Raw genomic sequence first — 14,993 nt, 5'->3', positions numbered from 1 at the left:
TAAGTTGTTTTGATTTAAGAGTGCTCATCTTGCCAAGATTGGAAAAAATTAGTCCATTCTCTTCATGGCTGGATGTCAAGGTACACCCAGGTTTTTAGACAAATGCCCCAAAAGTGCACAGCTGAACCAAGACATGAGTGTTGGAAAACTTAACTCTTTCTTCAGTATTGTTTTTAGGGAAACCTAGAGAAAAATAGGAAAAGCAAGACCATTATCAGTCTAAGTTAAAAGTAGAGTTAAGAAAACATCATGTCTTTTTCTTACTATTTTCTTACTGTTTTTTGAGTCTAATAGGCATGTTTGATTGCTTGGGTTGTTATTCTGTAGGGCTCAGAGCATCGACAATGTCTAGAAGCAAAGCAGGAGGAGGAAACTATGGCACTATATGAGGATCATGTCCTTGATTTGTGCAAGGACTGAAGTCATCCATGGTAAACCGAGAAAATGGAAAAAATAGTGCATACAGAATTACTGTGCTGACCTTGGAGTACTAAGACACTATTTGAAATGCTCCTGGACTTCACCTAATTTTCTTCATGGAATTTGCCTACAGTGCTGCAATACTTCATGTCTTTATGAGCTTTGCTTAATTTGCCCTTTTAGTGCACAGTGCATGAAGAAAAGGTAGAAACAGTACCACCGATATTTAAACATATTCTGGGTCTTCTCTAGGGGAATCAATAGCTACTCCTTGCTGTGTGATCTCAATCTCAACCTGGCTTTCTTTTTTTAATAAGGTGTTCTGCCAGTGATACCTTTAGAGATCAGTGTAAATGTAGACTCATATTGGGGAAAACCATATTAGTGTAGAGCTGCAGTTTGCAGGGACTCTTGTCACTGTGAAGCAATCTACACATTTGTGGATTCCTGACACATTTGCAGGCCTACATTTATTCCTTATTAGAGTCCGAGTTTCAGGAAATCTGTTACACCAAAGGCTCAATTTAATTGTCAGAACAGAGGTATTGGATGCCATTAGAGATGCAAGGGTATCCGAGACATCCACAGAACACTGGCAGGGATGGAAGTCACTGAGAAAGACTTGTGCTCTGTTGCATTGGCAGAGGGAGGCCAGGAAGATGCCATCAGGTATCTCAAATGCCTTTGGTTGTCCTTACTTAGGCAAACATGCTTCTGAAACTTATTGGGAGAATGTTTGTGGTTAAGGTCAGACAGGCTGTTCACTGGGCCACAAACACACAAAAAATAAACCTCAAATGATTGACTATGCAAGCAAATATAGAAATGACTGTCATGTGAGGATATGATCATTTTGTAAGGCTGGTTGTGGCAATTTTTGTGCAAATATTTATTCTTGAAGAAAGGACAGTTTGGGCTTCCTTTTCAAAACTGAAATGTTTCTGATGTTTAAAAAAAAAAAAAGAAAGAAAAAATCTGCTAGCTAGAAAAGATCTTCTAGCTCTTACTGCCTAGAATCTGCTGAGGGTCTCTGAGATTTGAAGGAAGAATCATCTCAAACTGCAGCACTGGCTCTATCCCCAGCTGAAGGAGCAGGGATGTAGCGTCACAGTCTAGGAATCACTGAGAACATCCTAACACGTAAAATAGTTCTAGGGATACAATCCTGCTCAGCTTTTGGTCCTACCATTTAGCTGCCAAAGAAACAGCACCTCATTTTGGGCCCCAGAGTCACAGGAACCAGTTGCACTTTGCAGTTACATTTGGGCTCCTCTTCAGCCCTACGCAGGGGATGGTGCATAGCTCAGTATGCTTTGCCAAGGGTGCTGCGAGGAATGGGGTATCAAGCAAGACCTGCAGGGCTTGTCCCAGAGCCTAGTCTTTGTGTCCCCTTCTTCCTCCCTTTCTTCTTCTGCACACCCCAGATGTGAGTGACAATCTGAGGGAGAGAAAGATGAAGACTTGAAGCCCAGCTGAGTTCTTGAGTAGGGGCCACAGCACAGGCTCCAATGCTGAGGGACCTTTGTGGCCAGTGGCTGCATAACATTTATTTGCAGCATACCCAGACACTTTAAGGTGTTGCAGGTGTTGTCCTGGGTTTCTTTTTCTGCATTATATTCTATATGGTAATGGCAATTTACACTGCTGCCTGTTTTTCAGCACAAAATAATTTATTAGATAGTCTCTTTGTTCTGTTTGTTGTTTGTTCCCAAGGTATTTTTGCTTTGTTGGTTTTTTTCCCACCTCATCTTCCCTACTTCCGTGGTAGCTTTTACACCCTACCTGCTTTGTTATGATTTAAAATCAGAATATTTTCTCTCCACCTAGCAGACGCCCTGAAGGTCTCTCAGAAATCCCTCATTTTTTTTCAACTTTTCCCTCAAAAGGCTGAACTAGGAAAATTTCACTATAAAGCATTAACTGCATGTATAAAAGAGGAGCTATGGCCTTGCTTTCCATTATTTCAGACTATTAAATGCTGAAATTTATTCTCCAAATGTTTTGATTTTTTTTCTGGTAGCTAAAACAGTTGATATATCCTTTGCAAGTAAAGGCTGGTTTGTGTGGAAAAATCTGGCAGCTGATGACAACATAAAATTAATTTACTTTTGTGCATGAATGTTTTACTGCAGAAGAGTCATCCTGGATCATTAACCAAGCTGAACGATTTATGTGAAAATGATAAATGTTTGTGCTGAATTGGGGTGTTTAGGATAGTCGTTGAAGGCAAGACCAGTTCTCATTGCTAAGCAACACTGCCTATTAAAATAAAAGGTAGGGATGCCTTTTCTGTCCTTATAATATGAAGAAGGATTATCCTGGTTTATTTTGTAAGAAAAAGGTGCTAATGGGCTTATTCTGAAGAGAAAATTTCACATCTCTCCTTCTTCATCTTTTCTAATAAGATTAAATTCTCTTAATGAACAAAGTGGTCAAATTTATATTTCACTTAAATAGTAGATATTACCCTAAATAAAGCCACATGTTGTCACAACAGTGTTAGATTAAAAGCTATAGTTCCTATGACAGTCCATTCTCATGTTGGGAAGTTTAAATCAGTAGGAAAAATTATATCAATTATTTTGATATAATAATTATTCGCATTGATACAAAAAGTATCAATGAAAAGATACTTTATATTTAAAATACCAAATTTTACAAGTGTCAAATAGCAAATATAATAGATACAAGAAGTCTTCTGGTTGCATGGCTCCTAAGTGTTCATGACAATTTTGAAAATTAGATTCTACTGTTTATATTTCTTTTATCTTGGTCTGTGGACCTTCTGCTGCCTGTGTCTTGCTGAGAAAGACAGCACCTCTGAGTGCAAAGGAGAATTCTTCCAAAGACCTGCTGTCTGGAGGCAGTGGTCCTTGAGCAGATCCTTGCAGTCTGAACAACCTTTTCTCTGCTGCAGATGGCATACAATGGTTCGTTTGAATTTGTCAGGTTTTGAAGGAAAGGAGTACATGGATTTTGTCAGATTGATTCAAGACAATGTTTGGGTGAGAACTTGGGAGGTTCAGTTCCAAATGATTTCACAGATTGCACAGAGTTGGAAGGGACCCACAAGGATCATTGAGTCCAACTCTTAAGGGTATGGCCCATTATTGAACCCGCAACCTTGGTGTTATTAACACCATGCTCTAACCGACTGAGATTGTGGTTCTGTATTGTAAATAACTAAATATTTTTGTAGTAGCACACAAAGTTTTACAGTTGGAGGGGCTTGAACTTCATTGCTCACCCAGTGTGAAAGCAGCACATTCAGTACATGCATTTACCTTCATCACGTTTTCTAAGTATTGACATTAGTTAATGTAATGGCTCTTGATTTTCCTGGAATGCTCTTCTGTTTCCTCATAGCCTGACCAGATTCAGAATACTGATGACTCTCTTATACTGAGACATGTAGTTACTTCTTGGCCCACTATTATTGATAACATATGTCTCAGTACTATAATCTAGTTCTCTGCTGCACTGGCAGCCAAGAAATGTGGTGCTTCAGGATCAAAAATATTGCTGGATTTGTTTTTGAAAAAGTTTTTTTTCGGATGAAACTATTTAATTCCCCATGAATTGTGAAATGAGATCAGTTTCACTGACACAAAACTAAAATATTTTCAAAATTATTTTAAAACTTTTTTTAAATGCTGGACTTTCCATTTTGGCTTGGATAAAACCTGTGTTATGTTCCTTTCCTTCCAAGTCTGACCTTTCTCTGACCAGCCTGACCAGCTTCCCTTCAAAAACGTCTCCATTCACTGTTCGAACAAAACCACTTAAAAACAATTCAATGAAATGACAGCAGCTTCCAAATAAAACATTTGGAGTTCATCAACATGTATCACATTACTGGGTTTAGTATGATTCATTTGGATGTATAGCTCTACTCCACAAACACTTTTAAAAATTGTTTTCTCCTAATTCAGGATAAAACAAAATTTGAAATCTGCAGTGTTTTAGGGAAAATGGCATTAGCAGATTTGTGTTGGCTCTTTCCAGGAGACATGGCTTGCTGTGCTCAACCACTCAGTGCTCCTCTTTCGTGAATGGCATACACACACACACACACACACACACACACACACACGCACATCCCTCACCTGGGCAAGCACAGAGTGATCCATAAATGAATCTTGCAGAAAGGTCAGGGGCAAATCACAGGCAACTATAGGAAAGGGGATCAAGCCGCCGTCAGATTTTACAGGTTCCTGCAGAATGGGATCTTTTCCTGGCAAAACAAAACCCAACAAACAGCCATGGTTACTTGACAACTGTGCCTTCATACTTCTGATATCTTTTCAGTTTCCCTTGTGATCTTGACCCCCTGTTAGGCTAGCACTGAGCTCCTAGTCCCTCTCTACAATTGCCCACCATCCTGGCTTCTCCTGGAACTAGCTCATAAAACCAACTCATTTAATACAAATGTCCCAAAGTGAAAATAAAATCCCAGTCTAGTAAAACCGAGAGAAGGAGCAGCTGAAACCTGCCTCTGCCACAGCCCAGACTTACTTGGGCCTGGGCTCAACCAAGGCACTGCTGCTCACTGGGGCAAGGGCTCCATCTGCGGGAAAGGACCCGCATCCATTCCTGTATCTCACCTTCTTGTGAAAAAGAAGAGGAAAACCCTCAGGTTTATTTCTTTCTCCGAATGCACTGTGACTTACTGTTGGGCTAAAACACATTGCCTACAAAACCCACATAGAAAAATTAACTCTGAATTCATGTTCCAGTAGTGAGCTAAGCAAACCAGGCACTGCCACAGCGGTGATGCTGGTGGGGAAGGATTTTCCTTTCTCTGATGTTGAGTTACTACATCTTTAGGGCTTGCCTCAAACCAGTACCTGTACAGGTTATCTGAGCATTTAATGTGTAAGAGCAAACTAGGAATGCTCCTGTTCTTGTTCTCCCCTTCTATCTGCATTCCTACTCTTTTTTTGTTTGTTTGTTTGCTCTTGCCATACATGCAAAACATGGGCATTTGGTATTGTACCTGTCAGAAGGAGCATGTCTTCTGTACATGACCCCTACCATGGCTGAATCTGTCCAGTGTCACTCAGCGGCAGTGGCAGCTGGCATTCCTAGATAGTTTTACAGTGGGAGAGCAGCTGTATGTTGATGCTCCTGGAAATGCCTAGCAGGGTGAACATTTTCTCACAGCAATTCTTCATAACAATCCAACAGGCAGTTCCCCGTTACTTTTTTTTTTTACTACCTTATGCAATTTTTCTGAGAGTTGTCATCTTCTGAGTTAACATATGGCCAAGTGCAATCCCGCTGTTCAGCAGAGGAGAAATGTAGCTCACTGATAGCTGGAGTATCTTCTGCCATTATGAAAACAATGGTGTTTCATTTATAGGGACAGAAACCTCCACTCCATAGCTGTTTTCTGTTATTTCTCTCATCAGCTAGTGAAGGGACCCATCCATTACCATGTTGGATGGTCTTAATGGGCTTTTTTTTATTCTGTCAAAGATCTGAGCTCAGCTCCTTGTTGATAAGAGGATGTTTTGTTCAAGGCCCCCACACAAGGACCTGCATTTTGCAGTCTAGGCTTCACGGAATCCCCACTTTTAGTTTGTAAAAATGATTCCTTTGGGCTTTAGAGGCTATGAATCCAGTGATCTCTTTACATAGGAGTCCTCCTATAACTTGGTAAATGGTTTAGCATGAGCCCAAGGTCCAGTGACTCTGGGTGAAACATGAAACAGTGCTGTAATTTGCTGTCTCAGTGGGCATAACTTTTTATTAAAAAAACCCCAAAAAACCAAGCCTATGAAGTCAGTGTCCTTATAGCCACAGGCAGCAAAATCCAGAGCTAGCACAACTGATTACACACAGGATATTCAGTTTTCAAACCATATTCTCCTAGCTGGTGCTGTGCCAGCTGAGTAGAGCAAGCCCTTAAAAGCCCAGACAGACTCCCTGTCCCTTTTCTAGGAGGCTGTGCTGCTCTTCTTCATCATTCAGCTAGTTGCTGGCTGATCTGCTGATGCTGCACATGGCCTCCTGCCAGCCACTGGTCAGTCAAGGAGCAGGGTTCCACGTGTACACAGAGGGACCAAGCCAGTGTTTGCTTTTGGGGGTGTGTAAAGGGCTGCAGCGTGTCTTGCATTTCCATCCAGATACTTCTCTGAGTGCATTGGTGACTTAGTCAAGAGATGGATACTGAAATGAGGTTTCCCAGGCCATTCTTCCAAGAGGATTTTTATTCCTTCAAGTAGATAATGTATTTCTACCAAAAATAGAGGTAAAAACCTGGTAAGTAGCCATGGCTGATGCATAAAAGTTGTAGCTTTTTACCTGAAGTATTAATAGGAATCTCTTGTGCCTTAACAGCAATCCTTTTAACTCCATGTATTATTGCAGCTGACCAAAAGATGTCTCCTAATTATTAACTACAATGCAGTTCACTCTGAGTTTTAATAGGAGAAGGCCTTTCCTTGCTACAGCAGGTCAGTTTATGAATTATACTGTGTATTCTTTTCTGGTTTAAGGTTTCTTATGAGACCCATCACAGAACAGGTAGGAAATCCTTTTACCACTGTCCCTCAGTGTAGGTAACTGCTTGCTTCCCCTGTAAAACATCAAGGCTATAACCATTAGCAGCGTCACTGCACCATTTCCCCCCAGTGTTACCAAAGTAAACATTTCCATAATAGGTATCCCGAAAGCTCTCTAGGGAAGAAAAGTATGTATTGTAATGTGGGAGGGTTTCCTTTGGTTGCTTTCAGCACTGTTAACGGCATGTCCTTGCCATGCTCTGATTAATTGCCCTGCTTTTATCATGATTAGCACATTTACCATTAGGCTGGCCAGCTGTCAAGCTAAGCTCAATCACAGCAGACAAGCACTAAATGCCTTTGTGATTTTACAGCTCTAACTGATCATCTCAAGATATAAGGTCCAAATCTTCCAGCCTTGCTTATTCAGAACACAAAATATCTCATCCCCTTGCAACTAATGGTACTGGCTTAATTAACCTAACTTAAAGAGGCCATTGCACAAAAGTAGAATTGAATAAATTTTCTTATTTTTAAAGAACCAATTGTATGCAATTTAGATAGTGGGCTTGCTTATGCATCCAATATCAATTACATCTGGTTCTAGAGGAGAAAACACCTATCAGACAAATTGGGTATCACTTTGCCTACTTCTGAAATGCAAGAGGAATTGGGGACCCAGGGGAAAAGGGAGCAGTTTTTCTTACAGGTCTTTGCATCACTATTTCTCACTGCTCTCACAATGGAGAGAGCAGACACTGCTGCCATCCAGAAGCATCATTTGAAAAAATCCAAAACTTACCCTTTCCTTTTCTTGGTGACGGGAAATGAATTCTGTGTCTTACCTGAGATGATCCTGCTGTGATTTGAGAAAGTCTAAATCTACATTAGGTTCCAGTCCCTGTATTATGCAGAAGCTTGGCACATAATACTTTCTTTTACTTTATGGACCACCTCACCTGGTGCTGCTTGTCCATGGTTTTTGTCACTGCCAGTAATGATAGAATTCTTCTTTTCAGGCAAAATGACTGTGGAATGTGTAATTATCAAGGTTAGATTCTTTTTCAGATTTCAGGGATAAACAGATGTGGGCATAGACACTGGGAGCCCAGTCCAGATTTCATAAGGAACCTCTTAGTCATCAGGTAACTCAATCTGCTTGCAGACTGCAGAGCCTGAGCTTGGATTCAGAAATAACATCAATGAAGGGAGCTCCTTTGTGGCAAATTACCCATTTTCCTGTCATCTGTAGCAAACCTCCTATCTACACTACCTAGAGCTCAGATGTCTCTTTGAAACACTTGGTTTATGGGGGCAGGGAAGGAAGGCTGCAGCGCATCACTTAGCACATTATCATCTGTTGCTATCTACTAGTTTGTCTCTTCCTCTCCTGAAATGTGAGCTCTGTTGGACAAAGTGGTCTCTGACCCATATACATGAAAGAAGAATAGATTTTCGATACCAGAAAAGCAGTTACAGTCTAGGTGTAATAATTCCAACTTCTAGAGATTTAATATATATAGGTTGAAACAGCCTAAAAAGCATAATATAGTTGATGTAGCACAAGTATTTCACTGTCCCAAAGTAGCTGGTATACAGGTGGTTCAAGTTTCACAGTTGTTGCTTGGTAAAACTTGTTAAGACCCAAGCTCATTTCAACAGGGACAACAGATGCTTTCTCTGATTAGAGAGAGATGACTGACATGGTTTTTACTAAGTAAGGCACATGGGAGCCTTTTCTGGGTTAATTAAGCAGGAGTTAAGCCCTGGTTGTCACTGTTGAAAGTAACTTTTTTCCTTTTTGGTACATGCCACCATTCAGGTTTTTTAATCTTCTATCTTCCTTCAGAAATGATGGCCAGCAATTACTGGTGGATCTGGAGTGCACACATAGGGAGACTTCCATGAGATGCTTCTGCTCTTCTTTTTTCATGGTCAGAGTCTGGCTCTGAGCTCAGGTTCCTACAGGTGGATTTCTGTATTTCTTGGTCCTCTTTAAATAAAACTTGCACTTAAATATACTGTGATTTAATGAATGCTCTCTAGAAAAATCAAACTTCTCCTTTGTAGTATTTCTCTCTTCTGCTTTAATTTATCCTTTAAACAGCAGTATGCAATTCACTGCAGTTAATCTGTAGACTTTATAGTGCAGAATAGGACAAATGACTGCTCACGAATAGATATAGTCATCCCCTTTTCCAGATACCATCGAGGCAGATTTATCTAACTCGCAGATGCAATCAAGGAAAGATTAGACCATAAGTGTGAATGGATTGCCCAGAAAAGCTGTGGATGCCCCATCCCTGGCAGTGTTCAAGGCCAGGTTGGATGGGTCTCTGAGCAAGCTAGTGAAAGTTGTCCCTGTCCATGGCAGGAGTGTTGGAACTAGATGATCTTTAAGGTCACTTCCAACCCTAGCTATTCTATGATTTTTTTTTATACAAGTGGAAAAAAAATGTAATCATAGCATGCTTCTGCTCTGTGTTCTGGGTTAAAATAGCATTATTACTTGCTTTTGTATAACAGCAGCATCTCCGGCTTTAATTTTGCAGAGGAAACTTCTCCATCATTGCTGATGCTGAGATAGTAGGTACAATGTAAGTCCAAGACTAATAGCCCAGAGCAAACGTGAAAGGTTGCATAGAGGAGTCAAAGTGCTGATGTTTCTATGATTAATAATCACCTGCTGCCTGTTCCACTTTACCAAATGCTACTGAAAATAATGATGTACCTTCAGCATAATGAATTTCCCTCAGCTCATCTGAAAATCTCTTTATCTGAGTATTTTGGCTGTCTGCCACTTTGGCTGAGTAGAACTGTTTCGTCATTGTGAAATCACTTGAGAATTTGATTTGCATGGGGCAAAAGGAAAAAACAAAAATCAGAAAGAGCAAATGACAGCTCAGCTTGAAAGAGACTTCATGTAAGCAGAGAGGCCCAAGCTGGCAAAAGCTAAAATGATAGAGGGTCTAAAGTATCTTTGTAAAATCCTTTTTTCAGAAACATGCCTTTCTTTTATAAAGGAAGGCTCTATAAAAATGTTTAGGGTCTTGTCCTTACCAAATCCATCCTCAAAGTCTTGATCACTGGCTTTATATTTTCTTTTTAAATTTCCTTCTTGATCAAAATTATTACATTTGAATGTGTGCATTAGAACCAGAATTTCAATACACCTTGTGTTACTATAAAATCTGTACTACTGAATCTGGTTATGTTTTTCTACACTGTATCTTTATTTATCAAATTAACTGTGTTCAAGCCAGCATAAATTTCTGGATTAGTGTTTGGTACAAGTTTAGTATTATCCCAGAAATTTTAAGTGAGGATGCTGCTATATAACATTACGTTATGTTACTTTCAGGTAGGCTTTAAAAGGCCCTGATTGAATGCTCCTTGTGATATGCTATGTATGCAGAGAGAGGAAGCTGTATATTAAAATAAAAAGATCTAAGAATCTAAACTCTAACTACATAAAGGGTAGTACATCTGGCACAGAGGAGCAAAGTGAATAAAAAGTCCTCACTAGAACCAGGGTGAAAACCTAGTTTCCTGTTTGCCATTGTCCCTTTCCATTAATAACTGGTTTTTTTGTGCTAACTTGGCTACTTCTCAGCTCAACTGAAGAGACTTTGAGCCTTATCTGTAATTTCTTCAGCTGGTTGATTCAAACTGTCAACTTACTGGCCTGTGCATGGAGAGAGTGAGGGAATATTTGGGTATCCTTAGGCTTGAAGTCACTAGTGTGGTAAGAAAGCAGTCTGTCCATTGCCTGGGAGCTCAGTATGTCCTTCTTTGCAGAGCAAGCCTGTCTCTGGCTGGTGGCAGTGATCCCATCAGATCCAGCAACACCCTGAGGACTGGGCTTTCCATGCAGTCCCTCTCCTGGTGAACATCATCCTCACAAGCTGTTTTTGAATCCCCGGAGTGCAGCAGTGAAAGGATGCAGCACTGCAGCCATCACAGCTCACTGCTGCTGCTGAAGGGCAGCACATAACAATGGTTCTGGGCAGGGGAGGGTACAACTTCTGTCTCCAAGAAATCTGTTACAAGTAACTTTCCTTTTTCCTTCTGGTGGGGCCACTACATTTTTCCAAGATGAACAAGGTGTGCTGATAAGAAGGGAAAGGCAGAATGGAGAGATGTAGAAAAAGAACAAAACCTGTTCAGCTGAACTGTGCAGCAGGTGGTCATGTTTTCAGTGCTTATGAGGTGACAGCTGTTGGCCTCTGATGGTGTTTGTAGGGCACAATGTGTCTCAGCTCTTGAGGTTGCTGTGGCATGAGTAGAGTCCATGTCAGCTGAGGAAATGGGACAATACTGACATGCAGTTCCCTAACTACAGCATTTAGCCCATCTAGAGGGTGCTTAGGAAGAGACTGTCTGACCCCCTACCACTTCCACTGGCAGGGTGACAGCACAAGAGCTGAGTGCTAAACAGTGAGTTTAGGGGTGTCCTACCATGCTAAGAGTACACCTTTCAATAAGTGAAGCATGGGGTGTCTGGGGCTTTGCTTGAGCGATGGGTTAGAAACTGCCACAGAAAGCATGAGAATTTGGGAAAAGCACAGGAAAACTAATTAATCTTTATGAATGACTGGAAATGGTGGATGGGTCATTAGGGGCCGTTACTTGCAGAGACTGTGTTTGCATTGTTTAAAAAGTGTTTTAATTGATAAATAAAATGAAACCCACTTTCTCCACTGGAGTAAATGGGGGCTTTATTAAATATGTAACACCCAAATTAATATCTTACGAAGGTGATAAACATTTGATGTGAGGGTAAATGTTGAACAGGCCTCTCAGAAACTCTTGTTTCATGGACAAATGCCAAGTTGTCATTAGCAACAAAGTGAGATGTGGATGTCTGGGAGTGAATGATAGCCCAGATGTGTTTAGTGGGAACGAATGTCCCACCCCGGTGTGTGCTGAATGTAGCTTGAAATGTATTGCTAATATCAGCCCATGTACAGAAGACTTTCCGTTTCAAAGTGTAAATTCTCATTCTAAAGTTCATGAATAGAAGCTGATTCTGCCTGGGACAGGAGACAGCAAAGTCTAACAAGTAACACTACCCAGATGCAGCCAGTCTGTGCCCGGATGATAGATTTCCTTGTCTTGTTAGATCAGTAGATCAGGGACTTATTGCACAAAACATATTATATTAAAATTATTTGTGCCTTTTTTAGATTTAATTGCTTTCTTTGTAAGAGACACGAAAGAGTTTTATTCAGGGATGCTCCTGGATAGGAGAAATGCAGCTTATACTGCCCCAGACTCTTGCTACTATTAATTTTGACTGGTTGCATTAGAAAAAACAAATCTAAGTGTGTCTGTGCATCTACACAGAGGAGTTCATACATTTGTGCCCTATGTTAAAACTGTTTTTCTTATTCAGGTTACTGTGCAGTGTATGGGTTGTGGTGGGCAGGAGGGAGGATGGCTGCCTGTTTGTCAAGCCCTGACCACAGCTCTCTGGCTGAGCTGACCCTAGGGGAAGGAAGGAACACACCTTCCTCAGGGGCAGCTCAGCTGACAGGGATGTGTGAAATGGAGCAGAAAGGTGAAGAGGGGCTGAGACCTGCTGCAGGCATGCCAGCAGGGAATTACCAGAGGCCCCTGCCTGCAGCAGAGAGTAGAGCCAAAGTCACGCCCAGCAATGACAGTGCCTGCTGAGGCTTCCAAGGCTTCAACAGACTAAGTTGGTTCCCAGGCAGCTGTGCTGAGAGTCCGTGCTGCCAGGTGAAGCCTCACTTCATGGGCATGGCAAGGGGAAATATCATTTACATTCAGTTTGTCTCCTACAGTGCAGTTCAGTTTTGCCCTCTTCAAAGACTTAGCTGCTCCAGCTCAACATTTTGAATTCTAGCATGATTTGGATGAGGTACATGTGGTTGCTTTGATATGCTCCCTTAGAAAAACAGTTTCCTGGTTTGGGTTGTATTTTTCCCCTGATTTTTTTTCAAATAGGAGACATTAATTAACTCAATTCATTTGAAATTTTTTTTCAATACTGGCAGGGCAAAAGTTAAAAACAAGGGAAGGCAGAAATACTCTTTCCTCAAGAACTAGGGGTCAGGCCTAGAAAATAGGACTCTTGGATTAATTATTCAACATAGTTTTTGCTTTCAGAAGTTTGGCTGATCTTTTCCAGAGTCATGTGTAAGACAAAGTGAAGTTTCGGGCTGGGAAGGAGCAGTGGATGCTGAAGGAAGTTCTCTGGGTCACCATGCCATCATTGTCCAAGCCCCATTCTTTCACCGTAACTCTTGCTCCTCTGTGACATCTTGCAGTAGAGAGTCCAAGTTGCAACGCAATTCCTGAGGAGCTAACAACAGTTTGCTTTGCAGTCATGATGGTTCCGTGATACCTTATGAAGGGACTAAAAAAATTCCTGACAAACTGCTGTGGCTTGGTCTGGAGTGTCATCAGACTGGCAGAGTTCAATAAACATGCTTCTTGTTTCTTCACAGTGCTTTTTGAATTGCTGAATTTGATTTACACACCAGACCAGGATAATGCCGATGATGCCTAGTTTCAAGATGAGAATATGTGAAAAGTTTTATTTAATATTACATTATTTGTTTTAAGAATAAGTTGAATTTTAAATATAATTCCAAAGGAAAGAAATGAGAACCCAGGGAGCTGCTCTGCAGAGCTCCCATCATATTAACCTTCTGTTGTCAAAAAACTGTTTATGAAGCAGACTTTTTCTGTTTCTATTGGTTTTCTTATTGATATTCAAAAGAATTGTTGAATGTGTCTAGTCCAGGGACCTCTGCTGAGGTTGTCTCCCCAAACTGTATACCTCTACTGTTAATCTATTTGTTATAAGGTTATTTGTTATAAGGTATGTTGTATGTTATAAGGTAAATCTATTTGTTATAAGGTATGGGTTGTTTGGTTTGTTTTTTACTTTAAACATTTTTGAACCTTATATGTACAGTAGTGACTGGAAATGGTTTTTCCTGGAGAGTCTTGGAAAAACTGTGTTTCAGCACTTAGAGTTTTGAGGTAGTGATCTTTAGTTTAAGCAACCAACATACTTCACTGAATGAGCAGAATTGGATTCCTCCTTGCTTTCAAGGTGATATGAAGGCATGGCCTGTTCCATGTACAATTCTTGCTATTTCTACTGTGTCCCAAAACAGAAAGTCAAAAGTTGCCCTTATGCTGCCTGTGGTCTGTTGTCTTAACTGTCAATGGGGACTAATGCAAGGGAAATGGAAAAAAACTGACTTTCCAGGGGTGGTGATGCAAGCCTTCAGCTTGTGCTACATCTTGATTCTCTCTGACTTGTGGTTTTAATATTCAAACAGGATGGCGACTGAAATGCAGGTCTGACATGAGGTAAGGGCAGCAGCATGGGATGACCACATTACTGACCATGAGGTCAGGGTGAGGGAGGGGACTTACTGAAATACCTCAGGGGAGTTCAGGGAGGGCAGAGCCTGTTGCTGCTTGGGGCTGTGAACCTCCCTGTCACCTGCCGGAAGGGCAGCATGTCAGGATGTCAGGACACATGCAGGAGGATGTTTCTGGAGGGTATCAAGGACAACTTGATACAAGGCCTGATTGGGCCATCCCATGGAGTCACACTGATGGATCCGCTATCCCTTCCAAAGAGGCACCACCGAGGGAGGTGGTGACCCATGGCAGCCATAGCCCAGGAAATGAAGATCCTAAAGGGGAGGGACAGAAGGAGGGAGGGAGGAGTCTTGCAGAGCCCAGACATGGGGCAACCAGGTGAGCAGCTGGAAGCCTGTGCAGGAAGTGGGCAGCTGAGATCACACAAGAGTAGCTCTGAAGGGTGAAGGAGATGAGGGGAACTGCTGATACCTTGGAAAACAACCAGGTGTATCAGCAGCCCAGCTCAGCTAAGCCAAGGACTCATAACAGACCTCCTCTGGAAAATGACCACATAGAGGAGGCAGAAGACCCTGAGATTAGCTCAGTTGGTTAGAGCATGGTGCTAATAACACAAAGGTCATGGGTTTGGTGACTGTATGGGCCATCCACTTAACAGTTGGACTCAATGATCATTTTGGGTCCCTTCCAACTCAGAATATT

The sequence above is a fragment of the Manacus vitellinus genome, unplaced genomic scaffold (assembly GCF_001715985.3).
Source record: "Manacus vitellinus isolate BGI_N305 unplaced genomic scaffold, ASM171598v3 scaffold_96_pilon, whole genome shotgun sequence".
NCBI classification, from domain to species: Eukaryota; Metazoa; Chordata; class Aves; order Passeriformes; family Pipridae; genus Manacus; species Manacus vitellinus.
Note: the sequence above shows the minus strand (reverse complement) of the source record.